Below are 11230 nucleotides of genomic sequence, written 5' to 3'. Positions count from 1 at the left end.
ATGCGTTAAACATGACATGATTGACTAGCTTTCTAGGGTTTGATTGCATGTTTGATAGGATTAATCTAGGTGCTTTCGCTTAGGTTAATTAGCATTGAAAAGTAAAAAATGGGAATTCATTTGCTTTCGAATGTTTCACATGATCAACTCCTCTCTCATGACTTAGATGAACAATATTAGGGTTTGAATCAATTTTAATCATATGTTTCGGTTTTTGATCTTTGTTCTCTCACTCCATTTGTATTTTTATGTTTTTGCATTTTAATTATTTTGTTAACTTAGTTTTATTTTCGAAAATCCAAAAACAAAATCCCCCCTTTTTTCGTAAATAATGTTTATAGTTGTGAATATATTTGTGAATATTATACTTTGTTTTAATTTTAATTGTTTAATTGTTTAACAATGACAGGTGTACCCTCAATCCCCGGAATAGAACGATCCCTATTTACTTATACTACTAACGATATTTTCAGGGTTAAATTGCGCGCTTGCTAAAAGCGCATCAATATCCCCAATAAAGTGAATTTATCTGTAAAAAATGATTTTACACTTTATCTGTAAATATCTGTATATCCCCAATAAAGTGAAGAAATATCTGTGTAAAATCATTTTTTACAGATATTTATTTACAGATAAAGTGTAAAATTATTTTTTACAGATATTTCTTCACTTTATTTGGGATATATCCTAAATTCTTCACTTTATCGGAGATATATCACAAATATCGTAGACCAGCGAGCGACTTTCAACTACCTAGTGTATTTTTTTGTTTTTATAAACCTATTATAACTTGTGGTGTATAGGTTGGAGACAAAAAAAAATGAAGAAACAGAAAAAAAAAAAAAAAAAAAACTAAAAAACAGAATTTTTTATTTTTATTTTTATGTTGAAATGACCATTTTAACCCTCAAAAGTCAAACTTAACGTCCAATTTAGACGGAACAGTAAAAATTGGACACGGCTGATTGAAATTGAAAAGTTTAGGGGGTAAAAATTCAAAATTGAAAGTAGAGGGAGTGAAATGATTTCACCCCTAAACCTCAGGGGGGTAAACTGAAATTAATCCTTATAAATACACACACACACACACACACATAGATTTATATTTGTGTGTGTGTGTGTGTGTATATACACACACATATAGATATATATTTGTGTGTGTGTGTTTATATATATGTGTGTGTGTGTGTGTGTGTGTGTGTGTGTGTGGCCTGTCGGTGTGTGTTTAACATATATATGGAAGCTTGTAGAATCAGTGAGAAAAAATGGCTAGCTGAGCCTTCTGTTACTATCTTCTTCTTCTCCTTGAGCTTGTTATTCTTCTTTGCAATATGTGAATGTTGAGCAAAAATTGTAAGTTAATATACCCAACACAATTTCGCTCTATCTTATTGACAAAATAGAGCTTTTATTATGTCAGGTTCGACCCATTCAAGATAACAATAATCTCTTAATTACAATCCCTCACTTTAAGGGAAAACCATTTGATTCCGAGTACAAAGTCAATATATGGGGATGTGTGTGTTTGTGAAAAATTGCGGCTGCACCTGGGTTGTTTTACAGGCTACCTACGTACCCCGGAAGGGATCAAGCCACTCGTAATTCAAATTTTTGTGGCTTTGGAATTTCAACAGGTAGATGACCTATCAAAACAAGTTTGGTTAGGTGTTTGAGTGAATTTGGTTTTAAAAGAACCAGGGATTTGGTTTAAGTTGTGGTTGCATCCAGATTTAAATCCAAATTGCCTATATACCCTGTGAAGGGATCAAACCATTGTAATTCATACTATATGGAATTTTGGGATTTTTCTTTGTTTTGTACCAAAATGATATTTTTTAGGTTCCGGAGCATTTTTTTACGAAACTCAAGCTCGGGTATTTGGAAATGGAAACCTATAGCGTCATGCTTTGCAGAATTCTTCAAATGGGCCTAAATTTAGACATGGGCCTCCTTTGTATCCTCGCGAATCATGTTCCTCGATCCATGAAACTTTTTCGGCGCCAAAATTAATACAGGCACCTTCAATGTACCGAGCGGACTCCGAGTCACAATTTTTCTTGTGTAGAATTCGGAGACATGGTTCAAATTTTTATTTTGGGCATCAAACCAGGCACCCATCAGAAAACTTCTCAGAGGCCCAAATTTCTTGGAGGTCCCAAAACTAACAAGGACACCCAGCTACAATTTTTTTTTTTCCTTTCAATCCTCCTTTTCTTCTCTTTTTTTGTTGCTTCGTCAGTTCGTTCGATCCCAAACCGAGTAGAACATGAGCTCGATACTGATCTTCTGCGAGTCTGAATTGGAGATGGATTTGTGGACACAATCTGACTGGAAGGAATTGAAATTGGGGGTTGGAATAGAACCCGTGTGGAAGACGAGGTCGTGGCCGGCTTCACAGGAGCAGAAATTCCTCTCTCACTTTGGCTCTTATCTAGCTCCTCCAGAGACTTCTTTAATCTGTGGGTGAGGCCAATTTTACTTCAATTGCCCAAATAAATTGAGAATTGATGAATTTTGCGCGGTGATGACTGTCTTCATGTTCTTCCCCTATTTTGGAAGAACCTTGCTTTCAATCGATGCTTGAGTACTTTTTAATTAAGCTATTTGTCTTATTCACAGCTTAATTAAGTTACCCCTTCGTCTGCAACACCCAGAGCATTCATTCTTCTTCTTTTTCTATATATATATATATATATATATATATTGCTTTATGCTTTGTCAATTGCTGGAATAGTTTTGCAATTTGTCTTATTCACAGTGATTTAATTGACATCTTCATGTCCAAACCTGGAGCCACTGCCAAAAGATCATTGCATAGCTTTGATAATTATTTCAAAGCTTTTAGTATTACTGCATCCTTGCCCTTTTGTCTTATGCCCCTTAATTGAACTTTCAGTTTTGATTAAGGAGCATGTCACCGACAAGCTTTATTGACTCTTGATTATAAAAAGGATTAATTTCAGTTTACCTCCCTGAGGTCTGGGGGTGTCATCATTTCACCCCCTGTACTTTCAATTTTAAATTTTTACCCCCTAAACTTTCCAATTTCAATCAACCGTGTCCAATGTCTACTATTCCGTCCAAATTGGACGTTAAGTTTGACTTTTGAGGACTAAAATGGTCATTTCAACATAAAAAAATTAAAAATTAAAAAAATAAAATTTTTTTTTTTCTGTTTCTTCATTTTTTTTAAAATTTTTAATTTATTTATTTTTTTTGTCTTCAACCTATACACCACAAGTTATAATAGGTTTATAAAAACAAAAAAAATACTCTACGTGGTTGAAAGCCGCTCGCTGGTCTATGATATTTGTGATATATCTCTGATAAAGTGAAGAATTTTTGGATATATCCCCAATAAAGTGAAGAAATATTTGTAAAAAATAATTTTACACTTTATCTGTAAATAAATATCTGTATATCCCCAATAAAGTGAAGAAATATCTGTGTAAAATCATTTTTGGTCTACAATATTTGTGATATATCTCCAATAAATTGAAGAATTTTATGATATATCCCCAATAAAGTGAAGAAATATCTGTAAAAAATAATTTTACACTTTATCTATAAATATATGTATATCCTCAATAAAGTGAAGAAATATCTGTGTAAAATCATTTTTTACAGATATTTATTTACAGATAAAGTGTAAAATTATTTTTTACAGACATTTCTTCACTTTATTGGGGATATATCCTAAATTCTTCACTTTATTGGAGATATGTCAAAAATATCGTAGACCAGCGAGCGGTTTTCAACTACCTAGAGTATTTTTTTTGTTTTCATAAACCTATTATAACTTATTGTGTATAGATTGAAGACAAAATAAAATAAAAAAGTAAATAAAACGAAGAAACAGAAAACAAAAAAAACAAAAAAAACAAAAAAAAGCAAAGAAACCGAAAAAAAAAAAAAAACTAAAAAACAGAAAAATAATAATTTTTTTTAAATTTTTTTATTTAGAAATGACCATTTTAGCCCTCAAAAGTCAAACTTAACGTCCAATTTGGACGGAATAGTAGAAATTGGACACGGCTGATTGAAATTGGAAAGTTTAGGGGGTAAAAATTCAAAATTGAAAGTATAGGGGGTGAAATGATGACACCCCCAAACCTCAGGGGGTAAACTGAAATTAATCCTATCAAAAATCAATGCTAGACTTTTCTTCATTTGTTCCTATGGCAACACCTCATCAAGCTTGTAACTTGTGCAATTTAATTAAGCCTTTTGTTCAGCTTAATTAAACTTCCCACATGATTTGCAACATTGCCACAACGTCCATTTTTTTATATTGCTTTGTGCATTTGTGAGTTTCTGGAATTACTTTGTTGATATTGATCAAGACTTGGGTTAAGGCTTTATCTTTACACAAAGATGTCACCGCCAGAGACTTTTGTTCTTTAGCTTCTTCTTTTTTTATATCAGAACCCCTCGATTTCTTGCAGCAATATTGGCATAAAACTTGCTGCAGGCCCCTGGAAGAAGTTGAAATTGGCTCTGATATATGCTTTGCACTTCACCACATCCTTGACAAACAGAGCACCAATTTGTCTTGTGCACTTAATTAGAGCTTCAAGTTTTTATTTTGCTAAGTAACACTGATACGGGTACGGGTATCCGGATACGATGCGATGTGATACGTGGATACGGCAAATCTTAAATGTAATAGGATACGGGTACGAGAAGGATACATCAATTAAATATATATATATATATATATATATATATATAATTAGAAAAAAAATTTTGAATAATCTATCCAATAAAAATAAATAAGTCAATAATAATAATTAAATCCAACAAATTTGAGCTCCATGTTCTTAGCATGTGCCTTCTGACACGTGAATGATGTGATCATGACTCACTGTAGAGGTTCCATTACCTCCTAGAAAAACAGAAACCGTCAAGTTTATGTCTCCTCTCTCTCTTCAAGAAGTCCCACATTCACATTTCAAAAAAAAAAAAAAAAGTCCCACATTCACTATAACCTTGATCCCCATCTCCCTCTCTGTCAAGCATCAGAAAAACTTAGGTCCAAGCCTCAATGCGGCATCAATCTCAAGCTCATTGTCTTGTCCTCTCCTGCTCCTTTCTCCTCCTCTTCCTTATCTTAATACTCAGATCAAACCTCTCATCTCCGACGCTGACTGATCAGACGACATTCTCACGTCCGCCCTCCGCTACATCCTTAAGTCTCTCTCCACAGCGTCATCTCACCCAAGCCCAAGCCTACCTGGACTGGATCCCCAACTCTCCCGCCCCGATATCCTCCTCGAGAAGCAAGACCATTCTGAAATGGAGAGCCGAGTTCCAATCCATTCTGGAAGACAGCGTCGCTGGTGAAGGCCGGAGCTGATTCCGTGATTTCCTTCTTCATCGGTGAGCTAATTCAGTTTTTTTTTTTTTTTCAGGGTAAAAAGTCAGTATTATCCCCACGTATCCGATTTATTTACGTTCTTACGTATCTAAATAGGATACGGACGTATCCAAACCGTATCCAAATCCGGATATACTTATCCGAGCGTATCGTACCCGTTTCCCGGATAGATATGGGATACGAAGGCAAAATCACGTATCCGTGCATCATAGTTATTTTGTCATTCCATCACTAAGCTTTCAACTTTCTTTCTTCTCTTGACACGCTGCACCCATGAACACATGCTTGTCACTTGCTTTTGTCAGTCTCGTTATACTTGTGCAATTTGATGGAACTCTCTCCTCTGCAAATGCCACCAGAACATCATTCTCGCTTTCTTTTCTTTTGTATCTTTTGCTTTGTACTTTGGTATCCTCTGTCATTTGTATTACCAATTGCTGCGATTTCAAGGCTAGTTAACAAAACCTTATTATTATTATTTTTTTATGCAGGTACAAAACAAGTACAGGAGCTGTGGTGTCATAAATTCCAGAGTTCCAGACTTTTGATTTCAACGGTGAGTCTTCCGTCCTTCTCTTTTAGTTTCTTTGCACCAAAAACAACGTCTTTGTGATTTGTTAACTCCCATTGCTGCAACTTTAAGGATTTTAAATTTGTTAAACCCTTTTATGCAGGTATAAAAGGCAAAGACAACAATTGCAGTCAAGACTCCAGAGTTTCAATTCGAGGGTGAGTCTGACTATTTAGACTTTGTTTATTTTTATTTTTTTTCGTGTGTTATCTGAGTTGGTGCTTTTGGGAAGAAAGCATGAAATTTGGGGACAAGTTATATGGTATGGTGGTTTGAAAAAGAGACGAGGAAGGGAGATTGTTCGTGTTGGTGTTTCAAAGGCAGGCCCTTTTCAATTTGACATGGTGATAGGAGGGACTTTTCTGTTTATAGAACATCGGAGACGCTGCTCCGATATATTCATCGAGACGCTGCCCGGCATGAGTTCATCGGGACGCTGCCTGGCATGTTCGCGTGTTCATCGGAGACGCTGCTCCGGCATGTTTTCTTTTTTGCAGCATCGTTAAGCAACCTGTGAACACAAAAAAAGTGGAGATCATGGTAGGAGGGAGTCCCAACCTTTGTGGTGAACTTCACACTGTTGGATTCTTCTTGCCTGCAGCAGGGTCTCGGCTATCTTCTCATCTTTCTCTGTGTGTCCTCCGCGTCACTATTGCTAGCTTTATATAGTGGACTGGTGGAGAGTTTAACATGGATGTTGTTGACTTCCACATGGAATGAAATAGCTAGAGTCTCATTAATTCAAGGCTCTTGATGATGAATTGTCCTTATCTTCCATTGAGACGTTCTCTCCTGCTGTTCTTATTCTTTCTCTATTTTTTATCATTATTTGGCTGGAACTTTATCTTGTATAATAAAGAAAGCTACCAGCAAAGTGTGGCACGTCATTATGGAATTTTGCTCCTCTTTGGCCTCATAAGTTCATTGTTTATAATTATCTCTAATTTCAGTTTACCCCCCTGAGGTTTAGGGGTGAAATCATTTCACTCTCTCTACTTTCAATTTTGAATTTTTACCCCCTAAACTTTTCAATTTCAATCAGCCGTGTCCAATTTTTACTGTTCCGTCTAAATTGGACGATAAGTTTGACTTTTGAGGGTTAAAATGGTCATTTCAACATAAAAATAAAAATAAAAACATTTCTGTTTTTTAGTTTTTTAATTTTTTTTTTCTGTTTCTTCATTTTTTTTTTTGTCTCCAACCTATACACCACAAGTTATAATAGGTTTATAAAAACAAAAAAATACTCTAGGTAGTTGAAAGTCGCTCGCTGGTTTACGATATTTGTGATATATCTCCGATAAAGTGAAGAATTTAGGATATATCCCAAATAAAGTGAAGAAATATCTGTAAAAAATAATTTTACACTTTATCTGTAAATAAATATCTGTAAAAAATGATTTTACACAGATATTTCTTCATTTTATTGGGGATATACAGATATTTACAGATAAAGTGTAAAATCATTTTTTACAGATATTTCTTCACTTTATTGGGGATATATCCTAAAATTCTTCAATTTATTGGATATATATCACAAATATCGTAGACCAAAAATGATTTTACACAGATATTTCTTCACTTTATTGGGGATATACAGATATTTATTTACAGATAAAGTGTAAAATTATTTTTTACAAATATTTCTTCACTTTATTGGGGATATATTCTAAAAATTTTCACTTTATCGGAGATATATTACAAATATCGTAGACCAGTTAGCGGCTTTCAACCACCTAGAGTATTTTTTTTGTTTTTATAAACCTATTATAATTTGTGGTGTATAGGTTGAAGACAAAATAAAAAATAAAAATAAAAAAAACAAAAAAACAGAAAAAATAAAATAAAAAACAGAAAAGAAAAAAAAAACAATTATTTTTTAATTTTTTTATGTTGAAATGACCATTTTAGCCCTCAAAAGTCAAACTTAACGTCCAATTTGGACGGAACAGTAAAAATTAGACACAGCTGATTGAAATTGACAAGTTTAGGGGGTAAAAATTCAAAATTGAAAGTAGAGGGGGTGAAATGATGACACCCCCAAACCTCAGGGGGGTAAACTGAAATTAATCCTTTTTTATATCTCAACAGCGAAGCTTCCAAATGTATATATATATAGAAAAGATATATATGCATTACCACATAATAAATATATATATATATATATATATATACACACATATATAGATATATATGTGTGTGTGTTTATATATATATATATATATATATATATATATATATAGATATATAAATATATATGTGTGTGTGTGTTTATATATATATATATATATAGGTATATATATATAGATATATAAATATATATGTGTGTGTGTGTGTGTATAGATATATGTGTGTGTGTGTGTGTGTGTGGAAGTTCTTCTACTTCTATATAGAATATGTGCATTAGTACATATATATATTCTACATATCGGTTGACCAATTCGATCGGATTCAAAAATATGGTGAAATTGGCTAAATTTTTTACCACACTCATAATTTATTGTAATAAACTCATCCAACGGTCGGTTTTTCCATTTTTTTTTTTTGAATTGATAATGGTTGCTCTTTGGAGTGTATGATATATAAATATAGGTTTATAAGAGTAACTAAGTTTGACCTAGTTGATCGAATTCAAAACGAGAACCAAATTGGCTGAATTTTCTACAACCACCATAAAACATTACAATCTCTCCATCGAGCGGTTGGTTTCTCCTAATTCATTTTCCACTTCATGGTTTCTTTAGAATGAACCTCAACAATTTAAATGTAATGTATAAGCCAAACAACTTTAGGAGGAAAATTGGTATATGCCAATGTGTTTGTAATTAAAAAAAAAAATTTCTCATGTCCACACACATCCATCGATGGAATATTTACAAACGTGATGTGAAAAAATAAGCACGTTTCGCGGTCGTCATTCCATCGGTCAACTAAGAAGACATACAAGTAGGGCTGGCCAATTATACCGATCCAAACCAACCAACCGATTACCACCCGAACCAACAATGTTGGTAACCGACATAGTTGGTTACCGAGATATTGGTACGGTAGTACCGAACCGATTTCAAGATATTGGTACGGTACTGGTACTGATTTTCAAATAAATACGGTATACCGTACCGTACCGTATATTATATATATTATTGATTTATTTTAAATAAATTTTATACCTATTGATCTGAACCGTTTATCATTAATAATTTGATTTCAAATCTTATCACAACCGTTGATTAGACTTGAACTGTCCAAACCCTAACTGAGATTACAGAACCTAATCCAGTTCCCATTCCCTACTCACTCCTCAGCCGCTCAGCCCCTCGACTCCTCGAGGACTCGAAGGCTTGAGGCTCGAACCGAGCCCTTTCTCTCAGACTCAATCACTCAAACCCTCTCCTCCTCTCGATTCAATTCAAACACAGAACTCTTCGATTTCATTCTAGGCCTCGAAGGCTTGAAGTTCAATTCGATTCAAAGCTTCAAACCCAGAACTCTTCGATTCGATTCGAGGCATCGACGGCTTGAAGTTCGATTCAATTCAAAACTTCAAACCTAGAACTCTTCGATTCGATTCGAGGCATCGACGGCTTGAAGTTCTATTCGATTCGAGGCATCGACGGCTTGAAGTTTGATTCGATTCAAAGCTTCAAACCCAGAAAATCTCGTATCTAATCAGAGATTCATGGCCTACGGCCGAAGTTCGATTAGATTCTAATCCAGAACTCTTCGCCTCTCGACCTCTTCTTTGAAGTTCGTTTCGATTCAAATCTTCAAACCCAGAAATCTCGTATCAATTCATTCGATTCATGGCCTACGGCCGGTGAGTTTTCTCTCTCGTATCAATTTTTGGTCGATTTGAGTTTTCTCTTTGGTTAATCTTTCGATTCTAGACTGAGTAATCTCAAAATTGTAATGGTTTTACTTTTTTGCATCTTGCTGCAGTTAATCACTTAATCTCAAGTGGAATCAGTCTCTTTGAAGTGGAATCTTGATTTTTTACTTGTATATGTGAGTTCTAAACCTGTGAGTTGGGACTCTTTCTTAGTTTCTTAGTTTCAGATACCAATTTATTCTGGGTTTCATGGTTTCTTAGTTTCTTTACCAATTTGTGCTTGCAGGAACAGGAGGACGAGGACTAAGAAGCAAAGTGAATGCACAACTGAAGGTATATATAATTCATATTATGCAAAGTGACTATGAATGTTCATCACTTGTATTTGACTTGAGAGTTTGTTACTGTAATTACTAATTTTCAAGAGGTTTAGGTAATGAAAATGTTATGGTTTGTGAACTGTTTTATTGTGTTATTGTTTTCTGTTTTCTGTTAAGGTATGGTTTATTGGTTTTAATGTTTTATTGTGTTATTGACATTAATAAGAAATAACTTATTGTTTTCTGTTTTCTGTTTAATGTTTTTCAGTTTTTGTGAACTGTTTTCTGAACTAAGATGTTTGTTTGTTTCATTTCTTGTATATGTGAGTTCTAAACCTGTGAGTTGGGACTCTTTCTTAGTTTCTTAGTTTCAGATACCAAGCTATTCTGGGTTTCATGGTTTCTTTACCAATTTGTGCTTGCAGGAACAGGAGGACGAGGACTAAGAAGCAAAGTGACTGCACAACTGAAGGTATAATTCATATTATGCAAAGTGACTGTATGAATGTTCATCACTTGTATTTGACTTGAGAGTTTGTTACTGTAATTACTAATTTTCAAGAGGTTTAGGTAATGAAAATGTTATGGTTTGTGAACTGTTTTATTGTGTTATTGTTTTCTGTTTTCTGTTTAGGGTATGGTTTATTGGTTTTAATGTTTTATTGTGTTATTGACATTAATAAGAAATAACTTATTGTTTTCTGTTTTCTGTTTAATGTTTTTCAGTTTTTGTGAACTGTTTTCTGAACTAAGATGTTTGTTTGTTTCATTTCTTTCTTCATCTTTTTGTAGCTATGGGTACTCAAAGTGCTAACCTCAGTCAAGCTAGTAGCTCTAGCCCTTCAATAAGTTCTGCACCTAATATGACGAATACTGCAGCTTTAGATCATTCCAGCTCTACACAGTCACAAACTACTGCCTTGCTGCCCTCGCAGCCTACATCTTGAGCTTTCAGCTTTCTTGTTCATTGATTGAAACTGCAGAAACTACGAGAATGCTTTCTTCATTGAGTGATGAATGATTGATGAGATGAACTGTGAATTGATGGGATTAATTATTGAACTGTGAATTGATGAGATGAATTATTGAACTGTGAATTATTGAATTATAATTTGTATGAACTATGAAGTGAT

At 34.0% G+C, this 11230-nt stretch overlaps 2 long non-coding RNA genes across 3 annotated transcripts; both read left to right on the top strand.

Moving 5' to 3' along the window:
- Positions 1-1797: 1797 nt before the first annotated feature.
- Positions 1798-6835, top strand: LOC112185578. Of its 2 annotated transcripts, XR_005805854.1 has the most exons (4): positions 1798-2463; positions 5869-5933; positions 6052-6106; positions 6185-6835. It is a non-coding gene; the product is annotated as an uncharacterized LOC112185578 (long non-coding RNA). The 2 variants fall into 2 exon arrangements; XR_002930331.2 differs by having other exon boundaries at positions 6052-6835.
- A 2837-nt stretch (positions 6836-9672) lies between these two features.
- Positions 9673-10570, top strand: LOC121051631. Its single transcript, XR_005806281.1, has 3 exons — positions 9673-9765; positions 9888-9953; positions 10523-10570. It is a non-coding gene; the product is annotated as an uncharacterized LOC121051631 (long non-coding RNA).
- The last annotated feature ends 660 nt before the right edge of the window (positions 10571-11230 follow it).

This window comes from Rosa chinensis, chromosome 2 (genome assembly GCF_002994745.2).
Source record: "Rosa chinensis cultivar Old Blush chromosome 2, RchiOBHm-V2, whole genome shotgun sequence".
NCBI classification, from domain to species: domain Eukaryota; kingdom Viridiplantae; phylum Streptophyta; class Magnoliopsida; order Rosales; family Rosaceae; genus Rosa; species Rosa chinensis.
This window is presented reverse-complemented; position numbering and strand designations above follow the sequence as displayed.